This window comes from Eptatretus burgeri, unplaced genomic scaffold (assembly GCF_056783735.1).
Source record: "Eptatretus burgeri isolate ZD-2024b unplaced genomic scaffold, Ebu_testis_v1 Ebu_testis_scaffold_28, whole genome shotgun sequence".
NCBI classification, from domain to species: Eukaryota; Metazoa; Chordata; class Myxini; order Myxiniformes; family Myxinidae; genus Eptatretus; species Eptatretus burgeri.
Genome location: NW_028221978.1, coordinates 385,681 through 402,927, shown reverse-complemented (window position 1 = coordinate 402,927; position 17,247 = coordinate 385,681). Strand labels below are relative to the sequence as shown.

General features: G+C 43.7%; 1 protein-coding gene across 1 annotated transcript in view; it reads left to right on the top strand.

Moving 5' to 3' along the window:
* Positions 1-8,881, top strand: part of LOC147007757 (uncharacterized) — a 14,094-nt gene extending 5,213 nt beyond the window's left edge. Inside the window, exons 7-8 of the transcript XR_015053943.1 lie at positions 8,100-8,259; positions 8,525-8,881. The gene's annotated coding sequence lies outside the window, so the exon portion shown is untranslated. The remainder of the gene's footprint in view (positions 1-8,099; positions 8,260-8,524) is intronic.
* The last annotated feature ends 8,366 nt before the right edge of the window (positions 8,882-17,247 follow it).

Sequence of the window (17,247 nt, the reverse complement as noted above, 5' to 3'; positions counted from 1 at the left end):
CGTGGCCATTTGAGGTAATGGAGTGGATGGAGGGGGAACAAACACCAGAAACAGACTTATCCAGATGCCACCAGGATTTGGAGGATGGAGACAGGTTTGAGAGTTCAGACTTGAGATTCAAAAGATGTTGTTTTCTGGCTCCATTGAAGGTAGACACACACTTGTTACGAGCTTTGTGGAAGGAACTGAGATTGCATTCAGTTGGATGACCCTTCCATGAGGCGAAGCCATGTTGTTTCAGGACAACTGCCTTGCCACAAGCTTCAGTGTACCAAGGGTGGAAGGAAGGGTAGGACAACTGAAGACGAGATGGGATAAATCTGTGAGAGAGAGAGAGAGAGAGAGAGACAGAGAGAGAGAGAGAGAGAGAGAGAGAGAGAGTGAGTGAGAGAGATATATATATATATATATATATATATATATATATATATATATATATATATATATATATATATATATATATATATATATATATACAGATAGATTTCTCAAAAAGAAATTCCCAGGACGAGTTGATGTTGGAGGAAGTGAAGATGGGAGACCAGTCTAGATTCTAGAAGCTTGATGGCTGCTTGACGTCCCAGCCAGTCGGCCTGAGTGAAATGCCAGACTCCATGGTGCTGAGGAGGTTCTCTACTCACAGTCAGAGAGATGTCTACTTTGACACGCATCTGGTTAGATAAACCAATTAAAGCGGAGGAAAGAACAGCAGATATTTTCATGGGTCTTGAGATAACGTTCAATATTGAGTTGAGTCTTGAGATAAAGTGGCTTTTGCAGTTGAAAGTGAGTCTGTTCATTTCACTTTTATATTACGAAAATATTCATGTATATTTTTATATTTTTGAATCACGATTGACTGAAGATCTTCGGGACTTGCATTTGAGCCCATTGTCTCATTAAATAACATCAGGTGGGTTGATTCAGCATGTCTTCCTACCGAGGTCAGCGAAATGAGGACCAGCTTACTGAAAACAGGGGCAATGCATCAGTGGCACTGCCACGCTCTCAGCATTGATGCAACCAGCAGCCATAGGCTGCAGATGAAATAATGATTCAAATTGATGTAAGACCCAAGGTCTTACTTGTACATAAATCACACGTGGGACAAAGAGGTGAGGAGAATGCACTTTCAAATCGATTTACAAGAACGTTTGTAGATAATGAAAAGGGAGAAAAAGCAAATGGGATTCAAACCTGGCATTGCCGTATCATGAGCCTTGAGATCAGATGGGAATGTTAAAAAGGGCCAACGGTCTTTGATTTGCTTTTTCTTCGGCTATTTGTTCATTTTATTTATTTATTTACTGACTTTCTGATTGTGCATTACTCGACCAAGTTTTTCTGCCTTGCAACACTGATAATTAATTTATCACCACCATTGCTATCTCCAAGATTGTCATTACCCTTGGGATTCCAGGATGGAAGCTCGGATTTTGCTTTTGGTTCCGGATTCATCTTTGGTTTGGTGCATGAGCCGTGGTTCCTTGCTGGTGTGAAGGTGGATGCTTCAGGACCAGGGAAGGTTCCGTTCAGTCTTAAAGACTTGCAAGTGGAGATGAGTGTATGACACGGTGGTGGCGGCATGTACACACACACACACACACACACACACACACACACACACACACACACACACACACACACACACACACACACACACACAATCTTGATTTACACACGCACGATTCTGATTTCTACACATATAATGCACATTATATCCACACATATTTGATACGTGATCATACATATATAATACGTGACATATTACACATATTCTACAGTAAACCCTAAAATATCGTGGGTTTCGACCAATCGTGGGCAACCTATTATGTTCTGATTTTGCTATCGTGGGTTTCTTTTCAAGCAATCATGGCTCTTGATCTGAGATGAGTCATCATTTGCGGCTGGCACCTGCGTGCAGTGGTGGATTAATGCACAGGCCCTGAACCCCAATATCAACGTGGACCCCAAGATCAACGTGGGCCCGGAAAGAAGAGTGAGGGCCATGCAACCTATGCACTGCATGGAGCCCCAGATAACATGGGCCCACACAACCCATCACGGGGACCTGAGGGTGGGATCTCACTTTTCTGACAAATCACATCAACTTGTGAGGACATCAAGGGAATACTTCATCTCAAAGAAAGACAGCACTGTGATGTAATGAATCGATTGAAAATATTTTCCCTGATATTTAACTGGACAGGACTATTACAAAATTAGGGGATGAGTTGAGGTTTTTAGGGAAAGCAAAATGGAATAATAACGACGTTTAATGTCCACAAATACAAGAATAATCGCAATATAATTTGTACAATTCCTCATGTTAATACATATCAATATTGTTTAACAAATCCACACGTACATGAGGAGATGACATCTGATTATGGCAGCGCGTGTACACGCATAAACACACGAACATGAATCTTCATTTACACGTGGACATGCACAATTGTGATCAACAGCTCTGTTCGCGGTTCTGGAGAAGGTTTTTTATATTGTTTTCAGATTCGAACCAAGATGGCGTCCAGACCACGTGACTGATGTCATCATCTATCTGTTATTCCAGCAATGTGTGTGTGTGTGTGTGTGTGTGTCTGTGTGTGTGTGTCTTTGACCGCTGTTTCTCGACAACCGCTGGTCCGATCAAATTGAAACTTGCCAGGTATATTGCTGGAGACCTGAGGATGTGCCTTTTCAAGGTTTGATATTAATCGGACGAGTGCTTCCCAAGTTATGGCCATTTATTTACCAACCAATGACAGGAACCGTTGCTGCGGCCATTTTTTATCAACCAATGACAGGAAGCGTTGCTGCGGCCATTTTTTATCAACCAATGACAGGAAGCGTTGCTGCGTCACGGTGGTCGATGGGGAAGAGAAACTGCGTTTCGTTCGCCATTACGGGTTTTTTCTCTTCTCTTCTCTTTGTGTTTTTCCTTGCGAAAAGGCAAAATACGTTGGCGCTAATTGAATAATTGGTTAAAACTAATGATTTATCAAAACGTTGGCAGATCCAGCAGCCTCCGTATTCTTGCCCTGGACGAGGAAACAAAGAAGAAGCGCCGTTTCCTCAGCGATGTTGTTTATGAAGAGGTGCTAACGAGATCAAGGTGTGTACATGGAGACAATTTTTATTATTATTTATTTATTGAAGAAAAATTGTTCCAAAAATAATTTATCAAAAAAAGTGCACAACTTTTTTTTGTTTCCAATTGTCAGAACGCTGTGGCCTTTGGAAGTGCTAAGGAATTCAGCTCCACTCAACATGCTTGCCAACGAAATACATCTCAATTTGCTGGTAAAAACGATTCACAACGACAGGTTTCCTTAATCATTGCTCTGCAGTCTGCATTCAACCCCTTCATTTGTCATCTCATTGACCTCATTTCATCTATCTATAATTCCAGCAATGTGTGCGTGTGTGTGTGTTTGTGTGTGTGTGTGTGTGTGTGTGTGTGTGTGTCTGTGACCGGTGTTTCCCAACAACCACTGGTCCGATCTAATTGAAACTTGCCAGCTATATTGCTGGGGACCTGAGTATGTGCCTTTTCAAGATTTGATATTAATCGGACAAGTGATTCCCAAGTTATGGCCATTTATTTACCAACCAATCACAGGACAGGTTGCTGTGTGGGCGTGGCTGCGTAGGCCGGTGCACGGCCGGCCGACGATGACGTCACGTGCCGTGCTGGTTACGATGGGGATCGATCGGTGCCTTAGTTACCGTGGGGTAGGAGTGCCAATGGTAAATGGCAGCGAATGTCATGGCAAGCAAAGACAGGGAGGTAAACTTGATTTTAATTAACTCTGTGTGTGTAAGTATCACAGCAGTTGTTACTTCAATGCAAGCGATAATTCGTGGAATGATGTGAACATTCCGTATGGGCACGCACTACTTTTGGATAGTGATGACTTACTGTATTCTAATAATTTCTCGATTTCTTATCCGCATTAATAGATAAACACAATGCCCCAATCCAGTCGTCGTTTATGAGAGCGAAGGAATGGCCTGTGTAGTTGTTTGAAAGTTTTTTTTTTTTTTGCATGTACGGCCACGCACGTATGGGCACGCGAGAGCGAAGGAACGGCCTTTGTGTTTGTTGTTTCTGGCTCGCGGTTTGAGGTTTTTTTTATTTTTTTTGTATATACGGCCACGCATGTACAGCCACGCGAGAGCGAAGGAACGGCCTGTGTGTTTGTTTCTGGCAAGCGGTTTTAAAGTATATACAGTATATAAATATATATATATATATATATATATATATATATATATATATATATATATATATATATATATATATATATTGTTGCGGATTCGCGCCCGCCGGCGTGCTGACGGCCACGTAACTCGAATCGCGGCACGTCGCCCACCGGACGGACAATCCAGTCGTGACCCTCTCGGACTAACGCCGGGAACCAGTCACGGGTGGACCTTTCGGTCTCACCGCGATCGAGCCAATCAGCCCCCGCGTGGGATAGGGTTGCTCGCCAAATTCGACCTACCTAAGTACCCACGCGGATGGTAGACCGGGCGATCGCACCTCGCCGCAGGTCGACTTCGGACACGGGCCACTTAAGCGACCCGTTCCGTACTATCGGGATAACCGAGCGGTGTTATCGTCGACCTCGACGGTTCGATTAATTATCGGGCGTATTCAGCCCACTACCAACCCTTTACGTGAAGCAAGATGAGGATTCAATGAAAGAAATGACGAAGCGAAGCGGGAAACAGTTCAACACAAAGCACATTTATTCGCGATGAACGGAAAGCACACATATTCAATTCCACCAAAAGCACACAGAAAAGAAAAACACAATGCAATTTACACAAAAAGCAAATGCGACAATGCAGATCTAATACCGATTACACGAGCACACGGCAACACTTATACAATTTTACTTCACAGACGGCGCCGACAACACATACCCAAAACCAAGGAAAAGAATAGAGAACCCTCAAAGATGAGGCGGGCCTGAGGCCGAGACCGGGTCGGGCCTACCCGTCTGGTGATGAGACGCGGAGCGGCGATGGTGCCTCAACTCCGCGGGCCTCGCGGGCAGTGTCTGGTAGGGGGTGGGAAAGGGGCCCCCTTGGTCGCACTATCTCAGCGCGGGGGGAAACAGGAGGGGGTTGCTGATGCTCGGGGTATAGAGGATTCCTACTCTGCCTCGAGTCCCGCGACGAGCGTCTCCACCTCGGCCAGGTCGTGCTGTCGGCCTCCCTGGGGTGCAGCTCCCTGCACGACGCGAGCACCCCCTCGTCTGCCCTCGCCGCCTCTCCACAGCTCCGTCCCCTCCGCTCCGACTCCAACGCACACGACGACGACCAGCTCCTTTTTTGCTCCTTCTTCCCAACTCCACCGCCCGCGAAGTCTTAACTCTCTGTTCCCTTGACTGACGAACGCGGTCGCTTTTATAAGCCCCGTGGCTTCGCTCTCTCAGCTTTGACCCCCTCCCTTCGACCTTTCACCTCGCTCCCCATTGGCCCGAGAAAAAGTGGGCGTGAATGCTTTTTGATCCATAAATTTGCATATATCGATCGCCCTCCAACGCCCTGGAGGCGGGGCCAAATCGCCCCTCGCTCACCGATTGGACGGCACAAAAGTGGGCGTGTGTCGTTTTTGATCCGTTTTGAAGCAGAAAATCCGTGGTTTTGTACACGCTGTTCGGCGCGCGCCCTGCACGAGTCCAACACCGGTACCCACAAGCGGCGCAAGAACGGTGGCGATGCGACGGTTGCGAGGTGTGACGTGAAGCGGCGCCGCGGTGGGTGGTTGATGTGGTTGGTGGTGGTAACAATGGCGGTTGGTCCAAAATAAAGATAGTAAAAGAAAAACGGCTATCCTGAAGAGTCGCAGCACGCATAAATGACATGTATTCCCACTAGACAACGGGTTTGGGCCTAACTACACATGTACTTACCGAGATATCTCACCTAAGGGACCTGAATGGTGGTTTGCGAATTTGGTAACCACAACAATATATATATATGTATATATATATATATATATATATGTATATATATATATATATATATATATATATATATATATATATATATATATATATATATATATATATATATATATATTGCACGTACAGCCGGGGGCACGTAAAAGAAGTACGGGTGGGATGTACGGGCACGTAAAAGCGAAGGAACGGCTTGTGTGGTTGTTGTTTCTGGCACGCGGTTTGAGGTTTTTTTTGGGGGGGGGGGAGGGTTTGCACGTACGGCCACGAATCTACGGGCATGCACTAGTAAATTAAATTCTTGACACATCGTCGATCAGATATATGAAGTTTCAGATTTTGATTCAACTTCTGTCTGGAATACCACTTCACCGATGACATCATTGTTATCACCTGATATACCCCATAGGGAGATGATGACATGTGACTGGTTTCAAAATTTTTTTGTTGGATGGTTTTGGAGAAGAAGATGTCCAAATTTTTCCCTTTCATACAATATTACTGCCATGGCATGTGATGTATGACATCAGAGGTATCAATAAAATATTCTCCCTGGGGGTCCTTCGTTATCCTTCATGATCCTTCATTATTGGAAGTTCCAAGTCAATTCCAACCAATTTTAACATCCAGTGAAGTAGCAAAAGCGACTGTACACCAGTTTTAATCGCTGTATGTTCTTGTGTGTAATCATTGAGTCCAAAGTTAACAAATATAAAGTGGTTCCAATAGAATTGGTGACTTGGGTCCGCAGAGCCACGTACTCAAGTTACTTGCTGTTAGAAAGGGTTAGATTCAACTTTGTCATCACTCACAAACACTGATCCACATGTTTGGAGGGGATGTTTTGATTGATGCTTGGAGGGACTCCCCTCTTGTACAACCTTTGCTGTCACACCTGCTTTGATTTTCGCCTCATTGTCTGCCAGGATACGACGCAAACACAACAGGTTCCCAGTGTTGTTTTTCACTCAGGGTACCCCCAATGTGTTTGCCGAGTTGATGGACATCCGTAACCTCAGCACCGATATTGCCATGCACTACACCCAATGACACAACCTCCTGGTAATCCACTCTTCCTATCTCACATGGTTTCGTTTTTCGATTCATTTCACTTGATCTCTATCACTCTCTCTATTGAGTGTTGCCTGTACCTGCTGGTTGCATCATTGGTTGGGGGACGCGGCCATGCCGCTGATGCAGTGTCCCCCTTACCAGAACACTGGTGCTCATTTTGCCGACCTCGGAAGGATGACAGGCTGAGTCAACTTCCTGGTGTATTTTAGTTTAGCGGCCAACGGTGCTTGAACTCAGGACCCTGCGGTCCCAAGACGCCACCCTAACAACTAAGCCAACAGCAGGCAATTTCACTTGATCAACGGTGATAAATAAAATATTTAACTTTGATTAATCGGTCTGACATCCAGGCAGAGTAAAGTATGCATCAAAAAAAGTGGAAAATACATAAATCCATTGCAGTATGAGAAAGGGAATGCTGTGAGGGGAAAAACCATGTGGGTGGGGTGGTAGCAGCATTATCAGAGATCAGGAGTGAGTGTCGGAGAAGCCGAAAGGTGGTGATGGACATCATCAGTCTTGGGAAAAGTGGAAGGGAAGAGCATGAATCCTCAGACTCAGACAGGTACACACACTACAGAAAGAAAAGTAGGATCAAGGATGGAAGGTGAGCATTCAGTTTAGCCTTGCAAAGGTTAACCAGGTGAGAGTTCTTGTGAGAGCGCATGTGACCTCAAGGTGGGGGTGGGGAAGCGTTGTTGGAGCTGGGGATGGATGATTGGACACGGGTGGGTGGAATGAAATGATTGAAAATGGAGTACACCGATCTACCTGTGTTGGTTGCACACTAACACTGACTCGGCCTCCAACCAAGAGAGGTTGATGTGTGATAAAACAATGCATTTGTGTCAAAGTACGAAATGTACCGAAGACTCATTGAAAGAATCCACCATGATAACGGACTTTCCAATGGAGTGTTGATATTCCTGAAAATGGAATACATTTGTGTTGGAGTATCCCTCATGAAAAATGTGTATTCCTCGATATTAAGAGGAACCAAAGTAACGGTATCCTTAACCTTTCTTCCTTTTGATGCTTGGTGTGTCCAAGGTGTTAATTTCTACACTGAAGATCTTTGAAGGAACCTTGAATACACAAAGAAAACCAGAACTTTGGGATTTCTCATCCTCTGCTTGGGAAAGGACACAAATAACCTGGAGAACCAAAAGAATCATCACAGGGATGGGGTGTCTGGTTCTGTTTATGACAAGTGAGTATCACTCTTGGATTTTTTTCTCCTCAGGTTCCGGCTCATGGAGGAGTTTATGCATATTTCACATGTTTACAAAATGGGAAGGTAAAGATTTTTGGGAGTGTGCCAATGTCCCTGTCCGATCGGAGTGTTTACAGGCTCAATCACAAGCCTTGAGTCGCTGCTGAATGATATGTTGATACAGTAACTGAACTCGTCTGAAATATGTCGAATGTTCACCTAATTGATTGCCTTCATGTATGTACATGGATTCTCGTTTCAGGATTTACAAGTATTCACTGCTGGAGAGGAAACAATCGAACTCGGTGTCCAAAGGAAGTGCTTGATAACTTTCTTTTATTTGTCACAATATTTTCACTAGTAAATTATATCACCTAAACAGTGGAATCCATTTTTAGCTCGTCTACGACGAAGTATGGAAGAATTGTTGAAGTGATGACGATGTCAGTCAGTCCCTTTAAATCCCCTAAACCGACTCCCCCCCCCCAACCTTCACCTCATGCAGCCCAACTTCGCCAGACCTAAATCGGGAAACGAGCGTCTGTTCCACTTGGGACGATTCATTTTCATATTTACCAATTAATATGAGTGATGGAAATAAAAGATCTTGGAAATGAAATTGAAGTCATGTCAAAACACTCAAGTTATACATCTAATATCCAGGCATATTTACACTACAAGTGTTGTCTGGTTGGCATTGTAATCGAAGGCCGCATGTTTTACATTTGCTCGCAGAGATTGTTGATGGACCGGTTTGTGGCACCGTGTTTTGAAATATGAGTTGTGCAAATCGGAATGAATGGAAGTGTTCCTTCATTTGATCGGCCTGATCTAACAATGTTTTTGGAAACCATAATCAGTGTGCATTCCCTTTACATTGCTTTGAGGAGGAGGAATAGAGGACTAAGAAGAGGAGGAGGATATTTGGCCAGCTCAAAGGATACATTGAACCTTGGACCATCATTGAACCTCAAATTCAGCTCTGGTTGAGAGGAAACAAGTGGTTGTTGATCATTAAACCACCGATCGTAGTTTTCCCATCTTTGCTTTCAATATTGTAAATTTTCCCACAAAGAGGACGAAACCTTCTTCACCACTTTATCAAATGGAAGAACTTCAGCATTTTTCAACACAGTGTGTTCGTGGAAAGCAAACGTGTACTTGTACGCTTCAAGGAGAAATTAATGACAGGCTTTGGTCACACCTTCCTCTTTTGGGAAGAATGGTGTGTCATGAATAAATTAATTACTCCTGAACCCAATCCTCACCTTCCTCTGGGAGGAGAAGATTCTTATTGTCATGCTCATTTACATCAACAGGGTCTTCCCTGCTGTAACAACATCTCCAGCATTGTCATTCAAAATCACTGTTCTATCCAAGTTCCAATATCTCCAGATATGGCCCCTCACCACTCCCCCAGTGATATGGCCCCTCACCACTCCCCTCACATCCATCTTCCTCTTGATCACATTCCAGAGGTTTTCAATGGGGTTTCGGTCTGGAGATTGAGATGGCCATGACAGGGTCTCGATCTGATGGTCCTCCATCCACCCCTTCATTGGCCTGGCTGTGTGGCATGGAGCATTGTCCTGCTGGAAAAACCAATCATCAGAGTTGGGGAACATTGTCAGAGCAGAAAGAAGCAAGTGTCCTTCCAGGACAACCTTGTATGTGGCTTGATTCATGAGTCCTTCACAAAGACAAATCTGCCCGATTCCAGCCTTGCTGAAGCACCCCCAGATCATCACCGATCCTCCACCAAATTTCACAGTGGGTGTGAGGCTTGTTGGCCTCTCCAGATCTCCGTCTAAGCATTAGATGACCAGGTGTTGGGCAAAGCTGAAAATTGGACTCATCAGAGAAGATGACCTCACTCCAGTCCTCTACGGTCCAATCGTTATGGTCTTTTGCAAACCTCAGCCTGGCTCTTCTTTGCTTCTCATTGATGAAGGGCTTTTTTCTAGCTTTGCAAGACTTCAGCCCTGCCCCTAGGAGCCTGTTTCGAACCGTCCTCGCCGTGCACTTCACCCCAGCTGCCGTTTGCCATTCTTTTTGTAGGTCACTTGATGTCATCCGACGGTTGTTGAGTGACATTCGAATGAGTTGGCGGTCGTCCCAGTCAGTGGAAAGTCGTTTTCTCCCTCTGCCAGTCTGTAGCTTTGTTGTCCCAAATGTCTGCTGCTTGACCTTGTTCTTATGAACCGCCGTCTTTGAAATTTTAAGGATAGAAGCAACGTGACGCTCACTGTATCCGTCTGCCAGTAAAGCCAGAATTGAACCCTTCTTTTCCTCACTCAAAACTTTTCTTTTCAACTCTTTTGGCATGGTCAATAGTTACTTTTTTGATTCCATTTACTTTTGAGGTACCAGCACTGTTTTGCCATTCAGCAGGTCCTATTGCAAGAGGATAGTGATGACCACAGCAGTGGTTTTTATACTTTTCCTTGTTAAATAAGATTCGGTTCAGGTGATCACCTAATCAGAACCTCACTAAGTAGAATGAGGTGTGCCTGTGTTGGAATTCAACAGACACTGGAATGAAATTGGCTGCCATACATGTAGAGATGCTGATTTTAAAATGTTTTGGAGTGGTCTCTTATTTTTTTCCAGAGCTCTATATGCATGAACAGTCACATAATTTTGTTCAATAAACACACCTGTTTGGTTTTGCAGGGTGTTTGGGCCAGATTTGGTATCATGTGGAGGTAATCAACCTCGAAATGTTCTAGTATTAAGTCTGGAGAGGTTTTTTTTTCCAATTTTCATTTGATTTAAAAAAAATGCTTGTTCATGTCCTTATTCAGTTTGAAGCCAAATGCTCTAGAAAGAAGATCACAAGTGACAAACACTACAAACAGATCCCAAGGATCCAGAAACAGTTGCCCCAGATGTCCACAGTGTGATATCTGCCATTGATAAACATGGCAATCCGTTTATGGAGGATAACAAAGGAGCTATTACCATTACATACCAAGGTGATTATGCACCAGGAAATCGTCAGAGATGTGAAGATAACACAGGGAAACACAAGGAAATCAGACACAGGTGGAGGCCCTTCAGCCCATCATGCCTGCAACACAACACCACACGAATTTATCAACACAAGATCCAAAGAAAAAAAAAATACAAATTTTATTTATTTATATTTTTTTGTTGTTTTTTGTTGATTTATTTTAAGTTTTTGTATTTTTTTTCTTCCCCTCAGGGAAGGGGACATGGGCTTGGTTAAAAACACTAACCACATAACTCCCCTTGACGAGACCCCCACCAACAGCACTCCGTACACATGCACACAATTATATCTTCTTCTTCTTCTTCTTTCGGCTGCTCCCGTTAGGGGTCGCCACAGCGGATCATCCATATGATCCGCATAGTGATTTGGCACATGTTTTACACCGGATGCCCTTCCTGATGCACACAATTATATATCAATGGTCAAATGACCTAAAAGTCCGACCAACATGCCCATACCCCTCAATCTCCATAACTTCCAGGTACCAATCCAATTCTAATTTAAACTTATCTCCTGTTTCTTTTGCCACTACCTTTCCAGGGATACCATTCCATGCATCAACTCCTCTCTGAGTAAAAGTCCCCTGCCATACTGCCATCTTCACTCTCCTCTTCTTTAGTCTCAGGCTCTGGCCCCTGATTTTATCCACTCTGCTGAATAATTAACCTGGACCTATTTTATACATACCTTTCATTATCTTAAACATCTCTATCATGTCTCCTCGGAACTGCCTCCTTTCTAGTGTATAAAGCCCTGTCTCCTTGAGGTTCTCATAGCTAAGTCAAGCTTGGCCCAGAATCAATCTCGTTGGCCTACGCTGAACCCTCTCCATGGCATCTCTGTCCTTCCTGAGTTGTAACCAAAACTGCACACAATTTTCTAGATGTGGCCCTCCCTAAGTTCCTGTACAATGTTTACACCACCTTTTTTGATTTATAAACGATCCCCCTCCGAATACAACCTAAAACCCAATTTCTTTTCAGTGCATTCCAAAAAGTCCGCAAGAAGTACAATCATGAAATTAAAAAATCTTTTGGTATCCAGGAATGCATTTCTTTGGGTTGCAGTGGAAGAAAACAAAAAGAACTGAAAAAAATGACAATCTTAGCTTATTTCACACAGGAATAATAAAATGGCCCGGACAATATTATTTGCACGTTTTGGAAGTTGTGAGAAATCATTACATTTCAAGCAGGTGATTCTACTTCACCTGAGGATTGAACTCACGTGTGATGAGTCGTAGGTGCCTGCAATAGAAAAATCACTCATTCAACCAGTTTGAATAGAGAAAAGGAGTCATTCTGCTGTTTTGTGTCACTGTGTGTACCGCAATGAGCATGGAGAAAAGAAAGAAAACCAGAGAATTATGAGGTCAGACACAAGATTGTAGCCAAGCATGGACAATCTCTCGGCTACAATTCCATCTCCAGCGACGTTGATGTTCCTGTGTCCACTGTACGCAATGTTATCAGTAAGTTTCAGACCCATGGCACTGAAGCCAACCTCCCTGGACGTAGCCGCAAGAGAGGACTTGATTGAAGATTGTAGCGAAGGATTGTTCGAATGGTGGAGAACGCACCTCGATCAACTGGCAAATAGATTCAAGCTGACCTTCAGACACAACGTATGACAATTTAAACTCACTGTCCGTTGCCAACTCAATGAAAGGGGGTCCCCATTGGTTGGAGTCCCATCCCCATTGCTGAGAGAGAGAGACAGTAGAAAGCGAAAACACACCTGAACAAGCCAAAATCCTTCTGGGAGAATGTCATGTGGACAGATGAGACCAAATTGGAGCTTTTTGGGAAAGTACATCATCTCTATGTTTTCCGAAAACAAAAGGAAGCTTTCAAAGAAAAGAACACCTTCCCGACAGTCAAACGTGGAGGACGTGAAGTGATGTTTTGGGGTTGCTGTGCTGCCTCTGGAACTGAGAGCCTTGAATGTGTGCATGACATCATGAAATCAGGAGATTACCAAGGCATTTTGGAGCTCACTGTTGAACCCAGTGTCAGAAAGCTGCGTCTCCATCGAAGGTGATGGGTCTTGCAGCAGGACAATGACCCCAAACACACTTCAAAAAGCACCCAGGAATGGATGAAGACAAAATGCTGAACTGTTCTGAAGTGGCCAGCAATGGGTCCAGATCAAAATCCTGTTGAACACCTGGGGGGAGATATGAAAACAGCAGTTGGGAGAAGGCACCCTTAAAATGTGGGAGAACTGGAGCAGTTTGCATAAGAAGAGTGGGCCAAACTACCAGTGGTGAGGTGTGGAAAGCTCATTCATGGCTATAGGAATTGCTTAACTGCAGTTATTTTGTCCAAAGGCTGTGCTTCCAAATATTTAGTTGAGGGTGTCAATAATTTTGTCAATGCCATGGTTTTGTATTTTCCAATTTAAAAGGTTATATTAAGATCTAAATCAAAAACAAAGGTTGTGTGATATGAACAGTGAAATAAAGAATTGTGGAGACCAAACACTTTTGTCAATTTCAACTTATTTTTGGAGAAAATTGTGAGTTATTTGAAAAAAAATGCAAGGGTGCCAATATTTTTGGCCATGACTACATGTGTTCATTATCAGGAGAGCCAGAAACATCATCTGTCCAACCTCAAGAATGAACTTTCAAACTTGTCTCCCTCCAAAACCTAGTGTTGCCTTGGAAAATCTGTCTCTGGAGCATGATCCCCTTCCATCACTTCCCTCTCTTCAAAAAAGCATCACAGCTCACTGCTCGTGAGAAGGCTGAATGCCTCAATCCTGGATTTGCTTCAAAATATTGTGGCCCCAAGTCTCAATCTTGATAACCATCCTTCCCTGATGTACGCAACTGCTCCGAGACTCTGTGTCTTTTCCATCTAAGAAGGTGGAGAAGGTTCTTTCAACCCTTGACTCTGACTCCGACTCTACAACTGGACCGGACGGCATCAGCTCATGTGTCCAAAAATCCTGCTCTGCTGCTCTTTCACATCCTCTCTCGACCCTTTTCCCTCTGTCATTTGCCCTCGGTAATTTACTCTGCCTTGGACACATTGCTTCGACTCAACCAACAATGGATGGAGGCCCTCAATGGATGGATGGATCAAAAAATGGATGGAGGTCAGATATGAGATCACGGCAGTCTCTATACATATCTCGTGCTTTTCATGCTGTCTGGCATCCGTAGAGGTGAGTCGAAGGGAGAAGCTTTGCCATCCGTCCAGGTAAGGGGTTACACCCACTGGACACGATAATACTTTGTCAATGACATCCAAGGTCAACTCCACACTTGGCTTCCTGATTTCCTCTACTCTCGTAGTCAACGTGTGGCTCTCAATATATCCTTTAACCTCTTCTCCTTGTCAAGGCTGGAGTGCTCCAAGGCAGTGTTCCGGGCCTCCATCTTATTCCAAATATTCATAAATGATATCTCTGACTGGAAAATCCTCTATATACATTTGCTGACCCTCTCTTCAGACTTTGAAAAAAAATCACAAGATATTAATACACTTCGAATATGTTTTTCAATCCTGACAAAGCTCATATTCTCAAGATCTCTCTCCGAAAGTTCTGTTTGGTAACGACCCCCTCCCCTCCTCTCATCCACTTTCTTCAGAATCCTGTTGAGGAAGTTCAGTCACTGAACCTCCTGGGACTGGGCTTCTTCCATCATTTCTCTTCTGCCTCCTTTCTGGTCTTGTACCCTCTGCTCTTTCGTACTTTGCCCCCAGAGCCCCCTTCCCCCCCCAAGGTTTGTGCGGGGCACACGGTCCATCAACAACCCCTTCTGTTGAGATGACCTAAATCCAGGATCACTGCTCACCTCTACTCATTCGTTCCTCTTATTTTCATCACTTGTGTAAACATTTTACTCACTCTAATCAATGTCATTCTTCCCTCCAGGTCTTCAAAACAGCTGTTCACCATCATCCTCCCCATCCAAAATCATGATCTTTTCTGCACCCGTTAAACTACCCCAAACCCTCCCAAAAATGTGGTTTAATGTAGCCATCTTGTCCACCCTTTGCGCTCTCCCTTAAGGCCCAGTCACACCTTGACGATTTGGCCAGCAATGGCAACGTATCAAAATGTATGTAAAACGCTGGCTTACGTTGAACTTTTGATGTTTTTTTTTAAGATTCGGACGTATTCATAACGAGTTGGTCGTATGCATAACATATTAGTCATGGACACAGAACGTTTCGTTGTCTTATAGATAACTTATACCAACGAATGCTGAACCTGTTGTCGGCATTCACAACCTATGCCCAACGATAGTTTAACTTATGCATAGAGCGCTGCACGTATCGCCGACGAACTCATGGCGTAGCCTATTAAAAACCTTCAGCTCAACGATTTAAATCATTACCGCTGGAGAAATGGAAGTGTCAACATCGCAGTCACACCTTGGCGATCTTGCCAGCGTATGCCGACCTCTGAAAAAAGCGTCTAAAACGCTGGCGCACGTCGAATACGGTATGGGTAAGTTTGGTTTGCGTGAATAGAACGCTAAGGTACGCTATCATACGTCGTATTAAGTGAAGTACGTCTTGTAATTTTAAACGTGTTAAACATTTTACGACGTACTTGCCGTATGATACACGTTCCGCATGCGATGGGAATAAGTTGTACGCACAATATGCGATCGTTGACACACGTTGACAAAAGTTACTTGTAAGGTACTCATAAGTCGAAACACGTCGAGGTAATAGTTGGCGTCAGTGTTTCAGACTCCCGTTTTTTTTGTTTTTGTTTTTTTTTTTCTTTGGTATGACGGTGTTCAGTGTACAGTGCGGTTATGATTTAAATCGTTGAGCGGCAGCCTATTAATTATATTATATTATAACTGCACGAGAAATCGAAGTGTCAACATCACCATCATATCGAAGGAAGGAGGAAGAAAAAAAAACAAAAAAAAAAACAGGGAGTCTGGAACACTGACGCTAACCAATACCTTGACGTGTTTCGACTTATGAGCACCTTACAAGTAACCTGTGTCGATGTGTGTCAACGATCGCGTAACGTGCCTACAACACGTTACTCATAGGTTAGAAATAAGTTTCGGGTACGCTAAACATTACCTCGACGCGTTTCGACTTATGAGTAACTTACAAGTAACGTGTGTCGACGTGTGTCAACGATCGCGTGACGTGCCTACAACTTATGGCCAGCGTTATGCGGAAGGTGAGTCATACACTGGCATAAGTCTTAACATTTCAAGCATGGAAAATTTGAGGACAACTGAAAAGTACAATGTTTAAAGCCAGCGTACTACGAAGTATGGCAGTGTTTATCAGTGTGCTCTCAATGTTATCAAAACTTACCCATAACGTATTTGACGTGTACCAGCGTTTTAGACAAATTTTCCAAAAATCGGCATAAGCTGGCTAAAACGTCAAGGTGTGACTGGGCCTTTACCCCTCATCGTTACCTGTATCTCTTGTATGTCCATCTTGTCTCCATATACTTTCTCCCTCCGTGCTGCTGTTAGTGTTTTCCCTTTATCCAACTTTAGTTTTAATAAAATGATAAATTTAACGATGGGTAAATTTTTTTTGAACGTTTAAGGCTGTTAAAGTACTCCAGAAGCAATGGAGAACAACACCCTTATGGACCACACCGTTGAACCTTTATTTAAAGTGAAGTACGTACTGTGGAAATGGAAGTTCTTAAACTATGATGACAGATGATTTGTGTCATTAAATTAATATAAAGCAAGCTAAAACGACACAAAATGTCAAAGCCCCCATTGTCCGATCGTTTTAGTAATTTTGGTGAAGGAGTTGAAGGGCTGGCCAATATTTATGTATTGCAAAAAGTGGCCACCAGTCTTCCAGGTGGTTATCTTTGCTCAGATCACAAAATAAAGTGAGGAGCACGTGTATGCCATTATGTACTGTGCTTGTGCGAAGTTTGAACAAAGTGGGACCATGCATGTCTGATAAATGTTTGGGGACATGTTCAAGTAACAAAATGGCCGCCAGTAGGCC